This window comes from Dama dama, chromosome 7 (assembly GCF_033118175.1).
Source record: "Dama dama isolate Ldn47 chromosome 7, ASM3311817v1, whole genome shotgun sequence".
In the NCBI taxonomy this organism is placed as follows: Eukaryota; Metazoa; Chordata; class Mammalia; order Artiodactyla; family Cervidae; genus Dama; species Dama dama.
Genome location: NC_083687.1, coordinates 4,437,044 through 4,452,297, shown reverse-complemented (window position 1 = coordinate 4,452,297; position 15,254 = coordinate 4,437,044). Strand labels below are relative to the sequence as shown.

At 38.9% G+C, this 15,254-nt stretch overlaps 1 pseudogene; it reads left to right on the top strand.

The window, feature by feature from the left end:
* The window catches only part of LOC133059987 (EF-hand calcium-binding domain-containing protein 14-like), a 34,571-nt pseudogene extending 19,704 nt beyond the window's left edge, over nucleotides 1–14,867 (top strand).
* The last annotated feature ends 387 nt before the right edge of the window (nucleotides 14,868–15,254 follow it).

Genomic DNA, 15,254 nt, shown 5'->3' with positions numbered 1-15,254 from the left:
TATTCACCTGTCTAGATATTTATCTTTACCAGACGACCTTATAATTTCATATGTTTCATGTTGCTATCTACTTTATTTTTGTTCCTACTTGAAGGAATTCCTTTAGCATTTCTTGTATGGAGAAGTATACCTTCAACTTTTGTTTATACTTTTGGGAAAGTATTAATGATCTTAATTTTTTTTTCAAGCTTTATTATAGCTGACAAATAAAAGCTGTATGTATTTAGCATGTACAATTCATACATATACATTGTGAGATAACCACCACATTCAAGTTAATAAATATGTCCTTCATGCTTCATAGTTGTCATTGTAGGGTGTGTGTGTTGTTGTTGTTCAGCCACACAGTCATAGATGACTCTTTGCAACCCCATGGGCTGCAGCACGCCAGGCCTCCCTGTCCCTCATCAGCTACTGAAGTTTGCCCAAGTTCACATCTGTTATATTGGTGATGCAATACAGCCATCTCATCCTCTGATGCCGTGTTCCTCTTCATGGATCACTGCCTTGTTGAGGCGAAGGGGCTTCTGTAACTCAATGAAACTATGAGCCATGCCATGCAGGGCCACCCAAGATGGATGGGTCATAGCAGAGAGTTCTGACAAAACATGATCAAGTGGGGGAGGGAGCGGTAAACCACCAAAGTATACTTGCCGTGAGAACCTCATGAACTCATTAAAAGGACAAAAATATATACCACCAAAAGATGAGCCCCCAGGTCGGAACGTGTGTGTGTGAGGGAAATTAAATAAATAGTCTTGTTTAGGCTTCAGAGACAAAGTAGAGCAGAACATTGTATCTAATGTGCCTGGACACCTCCCTGACTGCCTGCTGTGAGTGCAAGACTTGTGGTTGTTGGATCACTGAAAAAGCAAGAGAGTTCCAGAAAAACATCTACCTCTGCTTGTTGACTATGCCAAAGCCTTTGACTGTGTGGATCACAATAAACTGTGGAAAATACTTTGAGAGATGGGAATACCAGAGCATCTTATCTGTCTCTTGAGAAATCTGTATGCAGATCAAGAAGAAACAGCTAGAACTGGACATGGAACAACAGACTGGTTTCAAATCAGGAAAGGAGTACGTCAAGGCTGTATATTGTCACTCTGCTTATTTAACTCATATGCAGAGCACATCATGCAAAATGTCAGGCTGGATGAAACACAAGCTGGAATCAAGATTGCTGGGAGAAATATCAATAACTTCAGATATGCAGATGACACCACCCTTATGGCAGAAAGTGAAGAAGAACTAAAGAGCCTCTTGATGAAAGTGAAAGAGGAGAGTCAAAAAGTTGGCTTAAAACTCAACATTCAAAAAACTATCATGGCATCCAGTCCCACCGCTTCATGGCAGAGATGGGGAAATAATGGAAACAGTGACAGACTTTGTATTTAGGGGCTCTAAATTCACTGCAGACAGTGACTACAGCCATGAAATTAAAAGATGCTTGCTCCTTGGAAGAAAAGCTATGACCATCCTGGACAGCATATTAAAAAACAGAGACATTATTTTGCCAACAAAGGTTGCTCTAGTCAAAACTATGGTTTTTCCAGTAGTCATATATGGATGTGAGAGTTGGACTACAAAGAAAGCTGAGCACCAAAGAATTGATGCTTTTGAACTGTGGTGTTGGAGAAGACTCTTGTGAGTCCCTTGGACTGCAAGGAGATACAACCAGTCAATCCTAAAGGAAATCAGTCCTGAATATTCATTGGAAGGCCTGATGCTAAAGTTGAAACTCCAATACTTCGTCCACCTGAGGCAGAGAACTGACTCATTACAAAAAGATCCTGATGCTGGGCAAGATTGAAGGGAGGAGGAGAAGGAGATAACAGAGGATGAGATGGTTGGATGGCATCACCAACTCAATGGACATGAGTTTGAGCAAACTCCGAGAGTTGGTGATGGACAGGGAAGTCTGCCCTGCTGCAGTCTATGGGGTCACAAAGAGTGGGACAGGACTGAGTGACTGAACTTAGATAAGATAGGAGGAATTTTGAGATTGTTGAGTCCCTGTAGGGGGCCTGGCCACCCAAGCCCCAGGCTTAATAACATTTCAAATTTTATATGACAAAGCAAACAGCATTACCATGAAACCAGAGCTGCAATTTGCTCACAGATTGATGATGATATCAATTTGCATCCTGGGATTATATTGAGTTCTGTGATCTTTGAAGTCTCACCCACAGAGCACATGTGATGTCTGGGATATATTCCCAACTGGGACTCCAGATGTGCTGTGATCTGGGACTTCCCAGCACTATTTGAGTCTGAATGTTTGTCAAAACCCAGTTTGGTAATGAATCCTTTTCTGTTTCTGCTTCTTTTTTCTTTTAGCGTTAGTATATTGAAACTAGGCTAAATAAAGTGAAAGTGAAAGTGAAATTCACTCAGTTATTTCAGACTCTTTGTGACCCCATGGACTGATAATACAGTTCATGGAATTCTCCAGGCCAGAATACTGGAGTGGGTAACCTTTCCCTTCTCCAGGGGATCTTTCCAACCCAGGGATTGAATCCAGGTCTCCCGCATTGTGGGCAGATTCTTTACCAGCTGATTATTTACCACAAGGGAAGCCTGAGAATACTGGAGTGGGTAGCCTATCCCTTCTCCAGCTGATCTTCCTGACCCAGGAATTGAGCCAGGGTCTCCTGCTAGATAATTCTCTAATAAATATTGGTATTACTTATTTGTATAGAATGAATGGCTTATTTTATTAACAAATCCTTTGAACCTGAGATGAAAGTGAAAACTTTTGACAAAACAATTTGGTGAAGTATAAAATAAGATATTGTTAATCATAGTTACATTGCTTTACATTAGATGCTCAGAACTTATTCATTCTGCATAACTGAAACTTTATACCCTTTGATCTATATCTTGTTATTTCCTCCATTCCCTAGACCCTGGCAAATTTTGGTCTCTGCTTCTATAAAGTTGACTATTTTAGTTTCCACATATGACTAAGATCATGCAGTATTTGTCTGTCTGTGTTTGATGTATTTCACTTAGCATTATGTCTTCCAGGTTCTTCTATGTTGTCACAAATAGCTAGATTTCCTTTTATGACTGAATGGCATTTATCTGAGTGTGTGTGTGTGTGTGTGTATATATATATATATATATATATAATGTAAATATAACCTCCATCAACATATATTAAAGGTGTTTCTCCATTAACATATATTTATTTATCAATATTGATTTGTTCATTGATACATATGTAGGTTGTTTCCATACCTTAGCTCTTGTGAATAATGCTGGAATGAATGTGGGAGTATAAATGTCTCTTCAGATAATAATTTCATTTAAAATATAAATATATATAGAATAAAATAAAATTATACACACACACACACATATATGTATATATATAAAACCGAAACAGATTGCTGGATCAGAAGGTTCTATTTTTAATTTTTTAAGAACTTCCATTCTGTTTTTGTAATTGTTATGTCAATTTACTTTCCTATCAACAGGGTACAAGGGTTTCCTTTTCTGTATATCCTCACTAACACTTATTATCTTTTGTCTTTCTGATAATAGCCATTAACAAGCTTGCCAAGAATATAAAATGAGAAAAGAATAGTCTTTTCAATAAACAGTGTTGGCAAAACTACATGCAAAACAGTTAAATTGGATCCTTGTGTGAAAGTCACTCAGTCATGGCCAACTCTTTGGGACCCCATCTGACTATACAGTCCATGGAATTCTCCAGGCCAGAATACTGGGGTGGATAGCCATTTTTTTCTTCAGGGGATCTTCCCAACCCAGAAATAGAACGAGGGTCTCCTGCATTGCAGGTGGATTCTTTACCAGCTGAGCTACCAGAGAAGCCCAAATTGGATCCTTATCTCACACCACTTATAAAAATCACCTCAAAATGGATTAGCAACTTAAATATAAGATGTGAAACTGTAAAACTGCAAGAATAAAACATTGAGTAAGGGTTCTTGGCATTGGTCTTGGCAATGATATATGTTTTATATGACTCCATAAACACATGCAACAAGATCAAAATAAACAAGTGGGATTGTACCAAATTATAAATCTTCTGTACAGTAAAAGGGGCTTCCCAGATAGCACTAGTGGTAAAGAACCTGCTTGCCAATGCAGGAGGCATAAGCCACATAGGTTCAATCCTTGTGTGGAGAAGATTCCCTGGGGGAGGGCATGGCAACCCCCTCCAGTATTCTTTCCTTAAGGAGCCCACGGACAGAGGAGCCTGGTGGGTTACAGTCCACAGGGCCACAAAGAGCAGGGCATGGCTGAGCAACTAAACACAGCACCTCACTTGACAAGATGCTACCGTCCAAATATATAAGCAGTGCTTACAACTCAATAACGCAAATAAATAACCCGGTTAGTAATGCACAAGGGACCTAAACAGACATTTCTCCAAACAAGACATACACATAGACAACGGTTATAGAAAAACGGCTCAACATCACAAATCACCAGGGAAATGCAAATATCCTTCATATCTGAAGAACAATTTGCTAGGTACAGTACTCTTGGTTGGAATTTTTGTTTTTATGTTTTCTCTTTCAGCATTCTGAATATGTCAGTGCATACCCTTCTGTTCTGTAGTTTCTACTTTGACAACCTTATAGATGCTCTTTGTATGTAATTAATCACTTTTCTCTTGCTGTTTTCAATACTATCTGTCTGTGATTTGTTAGTTTGATTATAATGTGTTTGTGTGAGTCTATTTAGATTTATATTAGTGGAAATTCATAAAGCTTTTTGAATTTTCATCCTTCCTTCCTCAAATTTGTAAAGTTTTTGATCATTATATATTCAAATGGACTTTCAGCTCCTTGCTAATTTTCTTCTCCTGAGACTTGTATAATGCATATATTGGTTTCCCTGATGATATCTCATAGTGCTTATGCTCTCTTGACTTCATTTATTTTCTTCTAGCATCTCTGATTCATTAATTTCAAGCGATCTATTTTTAAGCTCGTTCATTCTATCTTCTGCTTGATAAAAGCTTGCTGAATTTCTCTAGTGAGCATGCCAATTAAATTATTGTATTCCTTAGCTCTGGAATTTTTATTTGGTTCTTTTTTATGGCTTTTATGTAAAATATCTCTCCTGATATTTCCATTTTTTACACACTGCTATCCTGATTTTATTTAGTTGTCTATATTCTATTTAACATATTGAACACATTTAAGATACTTAATTGAATTCACTGTAAAGTATTCATAGATTTCTGTTTCCTTATGGTCAGTTTCTGGACATTTATTTTGTTACTTTGATTGGGGCATTTCCCCAGTTTCTTTGTGTACCTGTGATCTTTTGTTGATAGTTGGACATTTGAAAAAAAAAAGATGTAATTTTAACAAAGTTGCAATATACAAGGTTGATATACAAAAGTAAATTTCTTTCCTGTATACCAGCAATGAACAAGTAGAATTTGAAATTAAAAGCACAATATCATTGACATTTGCAATCTCCAAAATAAAATACTCAGGTACAAGTCTTAACAATATATATATATAAGATCTAGATGAGAAAAGCTATAAAACACTGTTAAATCAAAAAAGACCTAAATTAATGAATAGGAAAACTCAGTATTGTCAAGATGTTAGTTCTTATTCCCAATCAAAATCTCAGCAAGCTATTTTATGAATATTTACAAATTGATTCTAAAGTTTATATGGTGAGGTATAAGATCCAGAACAGCTAACACAATATTGGAGAAAAATAAAGTTGGGAGACTGATGCTATTTGACTTCAAGACTTATTATAAAGCCATAGTAATTAAGACAGTGTAGTATGGGTAAAGTAATAGAACAATGGAACACAATAGAGAGCCCAGAAATAGATCCATGTAAATATAGTGAACTGATCTTCAATAAGAAGCAAAGGTCATCAAGAAAAGATAGTCTTTTCAACAAACGATGCTAGAAAAGTTGGACATCCACAGTTTTTAAAATGAATCTAGACCTCACAACCTTCACAAAAAATAACTCAAAATGGATCATAGTCCTAAAAGTACAATAACACTTATAATATGCAAATGTAAAATAAAAGTTCTAAATATAACAGATGAGAAAATATAAATGACCTTGGGTATGGCAATACAATGTCTATGGCATTATCCATAAAATAAATAATTGATAAGATGGATTTCATTAAAATTGAAACTGCTCTGTGAAAGACAATGTTGAGAGAATGAGAACATAGGCCATATACCAGGAGAAAGTATTTACAAGGACATTCTGATAAAAGACTGTAATCCAAAATATTCAAAGAACTCTTAAAATTCACTAAGAACACAAACAGACCAATTAAAGAATGGACCAAGACATTTAGCAGGCACCTCACCAAAGAAGATATACAAATGGCAAACAAGCATCTGAAAGGATGCTGCCTGTCATGTGTCATCAGGGAAATGCAAATCAAAACAATGAGATACCATCATGCACCTATTAGAATGGCCAAAACCCAGAGCACTGACTATACCAAATGCCGGCATGGATGTGGAGCAATAAGTAGGAATGCAAAATGGTGCAGTCGCTTTGGAGGCAGTTTGGTAGTTTCTGACAAAAATGAACATACTCTTACCATATTATCAAGCAATCACACTTCTTGGTATTTATCCAAAAGATGTGACAACTTAGATCCACACAAAAACTCACACCAAGATATTTGTAGTATATTTATTCATAATTGCCAAAACTTGGAAGCAACCAAGATGTCCTTGAATGATAAACTGTGGTATATCCAGACAATGGAATATTATTCAGCACTAATGAGAAATGAGCTCTCAAACCATGAAAAGACATGGAGGAAATTTAAATGCATATTAGCAAGTTAAAGAAGCTAATCTGAAACAGCTATGTACTATAAGATTCCTATATGTCATTCTGGAAAAAGCAAACTACAGAGACAGTTAAAAAAAAAAAAAAAAATTAGTGGTTGTCACAGTTTGGAGGAAAGGTTGGATAGAGCACAGGTAATGTTTAGGGTAATGAAAATATCTCTAGGATACTGTAGTTATTCATACTTGTCATACATTTGTCCAAACCTATAGAATGTACAACAGCCAGAGTGAGTGAAAAGTGAGTGAAAGCCACTCAGTCATGTCCAATTCTTTGCAACCCTATACAGTCCATGGAATTCTCCAGGCCAGAATACTGTAGTGGGTAGCCTTTCCCTTCTCCAGGGGATCTTCCCAACCCAGGAATTGAACCCATGTCTCTTGCATTGCAGGAGGATTCTTTACCAGCTGAGCCACCAGAGAAGCCCACACAACAGCCAGAGAGAACTATAATGTAAATAATGGACTTTGGGTGATTCTGATTTCCCAATATAGGTTCATCAGTTTTAATAAATGTACCCCTCTGGTGGGGGATGTGAATGATGGGGGAGGCTGTGCATTTTCAGGAGAGGAGCAATCTTGGGAACCTCTCCACTTTCCCTTCAATTTTGCTGTGAACCTAAATCTGCTCTAAAAGAAAGGAAAGTATTTAAATATGTTTTTTTCTTTTTTCCAATTACAAACAAACAGTCACACCTCTCAGCCTTTACTACTTTTATACTAGGAAAGTGTTCACTAATGAACCCAGCTGGAGATTTAAGGAGTGTCTAAAGCCTTCTAAAACTGTATCTTTTCTGGGCTTGTGCAAGTAATTTCCCAGTGAAAGTTGACCCCCTTCTCTGGGTTCTATAAGCTTTTTCTCTGCCTTGGGTTTTTCTGCAGTAAGACAGTCTCCCTGATGGTGTCACAGAAACCCTCAGTCTGGCACCTGGCTGCCAATCAAGTCTATGCTTGGTGCTCAGAGTCAGGTTGGACGAAATCCTTTCCTTGGGCAGCCCTCTGAAAGCCAGAGTGATAGGCTCACAGCCCAGGCTTTTCTTTCCCTCCTGAGTAGGGAGGGGAGCCTGGAATGTGGGAGCTTTCTCTACATCAGTTTATATTGTGCAGGACCAGGTGGGCAAATGCAAGGAACCCCCTTACTGGATTCTGTCCAGTTCTCTCCAGCTTCACCCTCACCGGGGATGCTGCGGCCACTTCCCTGCCTTCTGGTTTTTCATGAAGGCAGTGTGGGCATATACTGTTGTGAAGTCGGTGTTTCTAAAGGGGGATGTGGGCCTGAGCCTTCCTACTCCACTATGCTGCTGCTATTACTCCAGTAAATCTCTTCTGAAATATAAATTCTTCTTGAAATAAATCTGATATTGTACTAATGAGTAAAAGTTTTAGAAAGTTTTTTGAAAAAAATGTAAACTTTCTAAAATAACTTTTCCTTAAAATGTTTTGGCTCATTTCATCTTTTTTAAACCCTTAATCTACTAATTTAAAAAACCAGCAAAGACATTTTTTATGAAAATCACAATATTATAAATACCTCTTTTCAGTGACCATGATTGGTTTTTTTTTTTTTAATTTTTTTTTAATTTTTTTATTAGTTGGAGGCTAATTACTTCACAACATTACAGTGGGTTTTGTCATACATTGATATGAATCAGCCATGGATTTACATGTATTCCCCATCCCGATCCCCGCTCCCACCTCCCTCTCTACCCGATTCCTCTGGGTCTTCCCAGTGCACCAGGCCCGAGCACTTGTCTCATGCATCCCACCTGGGCTGGTGATCTGTTTCACCATAGATAGTATACATGCTGTTCTTTTGAAATATCCCACCCTCACATTCTCCCACAGAGTTCAAAAGTCTGTTCTGTATTTCTGTGTCTCTTTTTCTGTTTTGCATATAGGGTTATTGTTACCATCTTTCTAAATTCCATATATATGTGTTAGTATGCTGTAATGTTCTTTATCTTTCTGGCTTACTTCACTCTGTATAAGGGGTGGTTTCTTACTCTTCTTTTGCCAGCTTTAATGACTAATATATCATCATGAAGGGAACCAGTTTCCAAAACCTGATTTTTTTGTGTGTGTTTTAAGTGCTAAAATTGAAAAAGTATAAGCATTTTCTAATATGACTTATTTTCAGATATGAAGGTTAAAAGGGGATAACATACTAAAACACTCAATGTTAATTCTCAATAAAATTTTACTCAGGGTGATTTGTCTTTCTTTTTTGCATCAAAGGGTAACATAAATAAAATTTAAAAAATGATGCGCTTTTAAAAGAATTACAAACAGAATTGGAAAAAAAAAATGCTTTTCTTTAAAAGAAGTACAGCCTATTGAGAAATTCATAGTTTTGGTAATAGTTGATAAAAATTGTGTTTCTCTACCTGATTATAAAACTATTAACACTAGCATATTTATTGAGCGCTCTTTATGGAAAAGATTCCTAGGCTGCTGGAAGCTGTTTTGCTATAAACTATCACTTTATCACAATGACAAAAGAACATTAAATTGTTGAAAACACAAAATTTTCTGATTAATAGAACATATCAAATTATTACTATGTAACATGACAAAACACGCAAATATTTTTTTATTTAGAGTGAAATATTTCAAGAAGATACCTACTTTCCTATAGTAACATTTATTTTGTGAGCCAAAGAATGATTCTTTCAAATGCATTCACATTGAACGCACTTGAATGCCACTGCCTTTAGGGATGAATCCATTGGTGATGTGCCTATTAAGATACAAATAACAGATCAAGGTCTACTCTCGGTTAGTGTCATATAAGGGAAAGTATTTTTAAAAATCTGACTTACAGAGAATTTTGTATGTTTTTAGCAAACATAATTCTCAAATTTAAGATTTACCTATAAGTATCAGCAATAATGGATATAAATTGCAGATTTTTAAAATTTTGACTTTTATAGGGTATTACATCCTTTATGCTTCTGTGCTTTATCTGTTTATTTGTATATCAATATGTCTATTTGTTTTTGTATCTCTTTGTCTATTAATGATCTATTATCCTACTTACTTCAAAAATAGTTTTGAGATTCACAACAAATCTTTCAGTCAAGAACTAGGAAGTGCAGCACATTTACCAGGTTGTAAGCTCTGATGGAAATAACTTTAAGTTCTCATGAAAAGAACCCCTCAGTCAGTTCAGTCGTGTCTGACTGTTTATGACCCCATGGTCTGCAGCATGCGAGGCTTTCGTTTTGCCTTTTCATACTGTTCATGGGGTTCTCAAGGCAAGATCACTGAAGTGGTTTGTCATTTTCTTCTCCAGTGTCATGAAAAGAACCCCTAAATTTGCCTTATTAATTTTATGAAAAGCTAGTGCAAGTCTCGATGAAACATGAAACATACTAGATGAAAACATGAATATTTGATGAGCATTACCGGAGGTAGATGAAGAATGAAAGATTTATTTGGTATTTAACCTTAAATTTGTCTACCTCTTTTATCAAGGATTGAAGAAGAAAGACAAGTAGTTGGACTCTTCTTTTTAATATTTGAGGATATTTTGGATATCTAGCATTGTATGAATTAATCACATTAGAATTAAATAATAAAACTAGAGAATTATCCATTTCTCCAAACTGTCCCTCCTCTTGGATGGTGAGCTAATATGCATTATCAGCAATGTCAGGCTGATAACCATCCCCCTAAAATTGTTGCCTTAGCTCTTGGCATTTGCCCTGTTTGATTTTTAATCTTTCAGCCCAGAAGCTACTTCACTGATCTCCACCAGTCCCTTTCAACCTACGTGTTCCTGGCCAATACTGGGCCAACTGAAATATCACAGGACCATCATCATAGTTAAAGTCATAGTAATATTTACACTGCAGGATGGCATTACAAGACTTCCCTCAGTGCTTGTAGGTATACTTTTTTCTGGAAATTCTACACTTTACAAACACAGAAACACAGACTTCCCTGGGGGTCCAGTGGTTAAGAATCTGCCTGCCAGTGTCAGGGGACACAGGTTCTATCCCTGGCCAGGGAGGACTCCACATGCCATAACTAAGCCCATTTGCTGCAACTACTGAAGCCAAAGCACCTAGAGTCCCAGGGAGACAAGGGAACCCACTGCAGTGAGGAGCTTCTGCACTGCAACTAGAGAGTAGCCCCCACAAACTGCAACTAGAGAAAGCCTGCATGTATCAGTGAAGACCTAGTACAACCCCAAATAAACAAATAAATAAAAATTAAGGGGAAAAAAAAAAACAGACCTGCAGCCACTGCCAAAGGGGAAGGAAGCTGGGGCTGGAGCAGCTGGCACAGGTCTGGAGCCCACCACTGCCCCTGCCAGCAGCAGGTTGGGAGCATCTGAGGCCATAGCCCAAGAGGGGGCCAGAGTTGCGGCTGGAGTTGAGGACTTGCATGTAAATTGCTCAGACTCACCTGACCTGGAGCTACTCAAACTCTGGGAGGGGGTGCTTCAGGTGGGCTGAGTTGCCATCTTCCCTCCTCACCACACCCCCAGGCCCGGACCACAGGACTGGGGCCTCCCCAGTCTTGGAACTCGTTTGTCTCAGGCCCAATCCTCCAGGCCAGGCTCTGGGTCTTCCTTGGCCTCTGGCTCCCTTCACACTCAGGATGAGGTGGGAGGATGGTGATCAACTCAGACTCCGGTGCTTTCTCCGCCCAGATTGTAGTGATTGGGAGGGTGCCCCTTCCTGCTGACTGCTAGGGAAGGACCAGCACATCCCCAAGGTCTCACTCGGCATCTCCCTCTCTTCCCGTTCAAAAGCAAGTTTCTTTTTTTCTCTCCATTGGAAATCCTACCTGGAAGTCCAAAACACCTATCTGTGTGTCCTTCCCCAGCTCCTAAGAGTACTCTTAGAAATACTATCTACTGACCAAGGTTCAGAAACTTTTATTCTTGACTTGACTTTTCATCTTTGAGGAAAATGTTGACTCCCCTCCCCAATATCCTAAGTAACTGACACTCCATGCCTAGGGCTTTATCAGTTTGGATCACCAGCTCCCTGGCTATCTTTGTGTGATTATCCTCACCCAAGTGAGTTTCAGTTCCCTCTGGACTCCAACTTCCAAGCTCCCACCAGATCTGGGCAGTCCCACTGCTGGGTGGGACTGACCAGAAGGGCTCTGACCCAGGATTTCTCACCCTGGAAGACAGCTCCAAGGAAGCAAGAGAAGTAGATGTCTGGTAGAACAGGTTCTACCTTGCAGCTCAGGAGTGGGTGTTTTACTTACCCCACACAAGAAGATGAAAAAGCGCAAAGCTCAATGCATTGACAGGCTTGGCTGGGGACAAGTGAAAAAAGAAGCCCAAGAAAGGCTCAGGCCAATGCCTGCTTTGCACTGAGCCTCCTAACTCTGAGTTTAGCTAAGAGGAGGAAGAGGAATTTGGTGCAGCTGGAATCACTCTGGCCTTTCCAAGGGAGACTATGATACTGCAAGATCTGGTATCCCCTCTGTGCTTTTGTCATCCTTACCGCCTGTGTCCTGGCCTGTGTTGGCTTGGTGTCGATGCAAATTGCTCTGCATACAGAATTCTCAAGAAGCTGGTAAGGTGGTCTGGTATTACCATCCTTTTAAGAGTTTTCTACAGTTTGTTGTGATCTGCACAGTCAAAGGCCTTAGCATAGTTAGTGAAGCAGAAGTAGATGTTTTTTTCTGGAATTATCTTGCTTTTTCTATGATCCAGTGGATGTTGGCAATTTGATCTCTGGTTCCTTGGCTTTTTCTAAATCCAACTTGAACATCTGGAGGTTCTAGGTTCAAGTACTGTTGTCACCTAGCTTGAAGAATTTTGAGCATTACTTTGCTAGCATGTGAAATGAGTGGAATTGTGCGCTGGTTTGAACACTCTTTGTCGTTGCCTTTCTTTGGGATTGGAATGAAAACTGATCTTTTCCAGTCCTGTGGTCACTGTTGAGTTTTCCAAATTTTCTGGCATATTGTGTAGCACTTTCACAGCATCATCTTTTAGGATTTGGAATAGGTCAGCTGAAATTCCATCATCTCCACTAGCTTTGTTCATAATGATGATTCCTAAGGCCCACTTGACTTCCACTCCAGGATCATTTCATAGCAAATGGATGGGGAAACAATGGAAACAGTGACAGACTTTATTTTCTTGGGCTCCAAAATCATTGTAGATGGTGACTGAAAACATGAAATGAAAAGACATTTGGTTCTTGGAGGAAAAGCTATGACCAACCTAAACAGCACATTAAAAAACAGAGACATTACTTTGTCAACAAAGGTCTGTATAGTCAAAGTTATGACTTTTCCAGTAGTCCTGTATGGATGTGAGAGTTGGACCATAAAGAAGGCTAAGTGCCAAAGAATTGATGATTTTGAACTGTGGTGTTAGAGAAGACTCTTGCAGTCCCTTGGACTCCAAGGAGATCAAACCAGTCAATCCTAAAGGAAATCAATCCTGAATATTCATTGAAAGGACTGCTGCTGAAGCTGAAGCTCCAATACTTTGGCCACCTGATGCAAAGAACCAACTCATTAGAAAAGACCCTGATGCTGGGAAAGATTGAAGACATGAGGAGCAGGGGCTGTAGAGGAAGAGATGTTTGGATGACATCACTGACTCGATGGATATGAGTGTGAGTAAGCTCCAGGAGATGATGGAGGACAGGGAAGCCTGGCATGCTGCAGTCCATGAGGTCACAAAGAGTCAGACATGACTGAGTGACTAAATGGCAACAACAGCAAGGAGAAGTTTAGAACAATGGGATCTAATCAGAAAAGCTGTTCCAAGAAGTTCCAGAAGTTAAGGAAGAGCTACTTAGCCAACAAAAACAACTTAAGAAGATTGAATCTGAAGAGCTGGGGTTGAACAAAGTCTGGATAAACATCACAGAAATGAATAAGCAGATTTCTCTGTTAACTTCTGCAATAAACCACCTCAAAGCCAATGTCAAGTTAGCTGCAGACTAAATTAGCCTGCCTGCCACTGTAGAGGGACTTCAGAAGAGTGTAACTTCTATTGGCAACACTTTAAACAACATCTATCTTGCTGTGGAGGCAATACAGAGGACTGTGGAGGAATACAAGAAAACCATAAAGTTACTTCAGAGTGGCATGAATCAGCATGACCTAAAGGAGACCAATGGAAGCAACTAGATCATACTTCCAGCTATATCTGAACTTGACAACAAAACAGACAGTGTGAATTTGAAACAGGATATCCTGTACCTCCATAGTTTTTTAGAGGAGGTAAACAGTGCTCTAGGGGAATACCAGCGATGGAAGTATCTTAAACTCAAGGGAATGAATGAGGCAGTTAATAATCTTACCCAGAGAGTCAACTTGATAGAAAGAGTTCTGGTTGCTATCAGCAAGGTAGAAAAGCAAGTGAACCTGTCCTCCACCATGGTGAATGATAGAGCTGTCTCTCCAGAAAGAGTCTTTGCATCAAGTGACCAGCAGAACAGAGTTTGTAAAATCCCAGGACATAAAGAAAGAAGAGGGCATCAGAGGATAGGATGGTTAGATGGCATCACCAATGCTGGACATGAACCTGGGCAAACTCTGGGAGGTGGTGAGGGACAGGGAGGCCTGATGTGCTGCTGCAGTCCAGGGAGTTACAAAAAGACACCACCGAGTGACTGAAGAGCAACAAGAAAGAAAGACGATAGTTCAGAGTCTCAGGTATTCAAGCTCAGAGAGAAACTGTAGCTGATCAGTGCTCTCACAGGCAAAGCTGAGAGCCACAGGCCTCCAGAGACTACCAAATGAAGAGCAAGTACAGGGTTTCAAATCAAAGCCCTCAGCGTTTCCAAAATTCCCACAGTCTCTTGGAGATCAGATTGAGAAATCTGCCCAGGTAAGACCTGTCTCCTTATCAGTAATTTCTAGCATTGAAGATCTTCAGGACTTGCTCCATAACACTGACTGTAATGTGGATGGGAAGCTGACCTCCCAGGAAATCAGGAACTCCTTAGATTCTGTTATGCCAGCACCAGAGCATTTGAGAGTTTGATTCTGATGGAGATGGAAGATCTCATTCTTAGAGATAAGAGTAGCTTTATATGTCTAGCTTTATCAGGTTTATTTTAGAAATGAATGTGTGCCCTAGACTACCTAATATCTACTCAGTTTTTGTTTGATTAAATGAGTGGTATACTTCAAAAAAATTCAAATTAATAAATAAGATATTAAAATTTTTGCACCTGCAGTAGTGTGCCAAGTAAAATGCAGTATTTTACACTCTGAATTGGAAAAAGTATCACATAATTTAATTATCCACAAAAACAAAGTGGCATTTTGTTTTGGACATCTATTACAGCATCACTCAAAAATGATAAAGAGCTTTCAACTGAATTTGAGGACTGTGGTTGGGATAGTTTGAGTTAATAAAGACGACTGTACAATACATGTGACTCACTTTGGCATCCTTAGGAAACATTTGAAAATACAATAATTC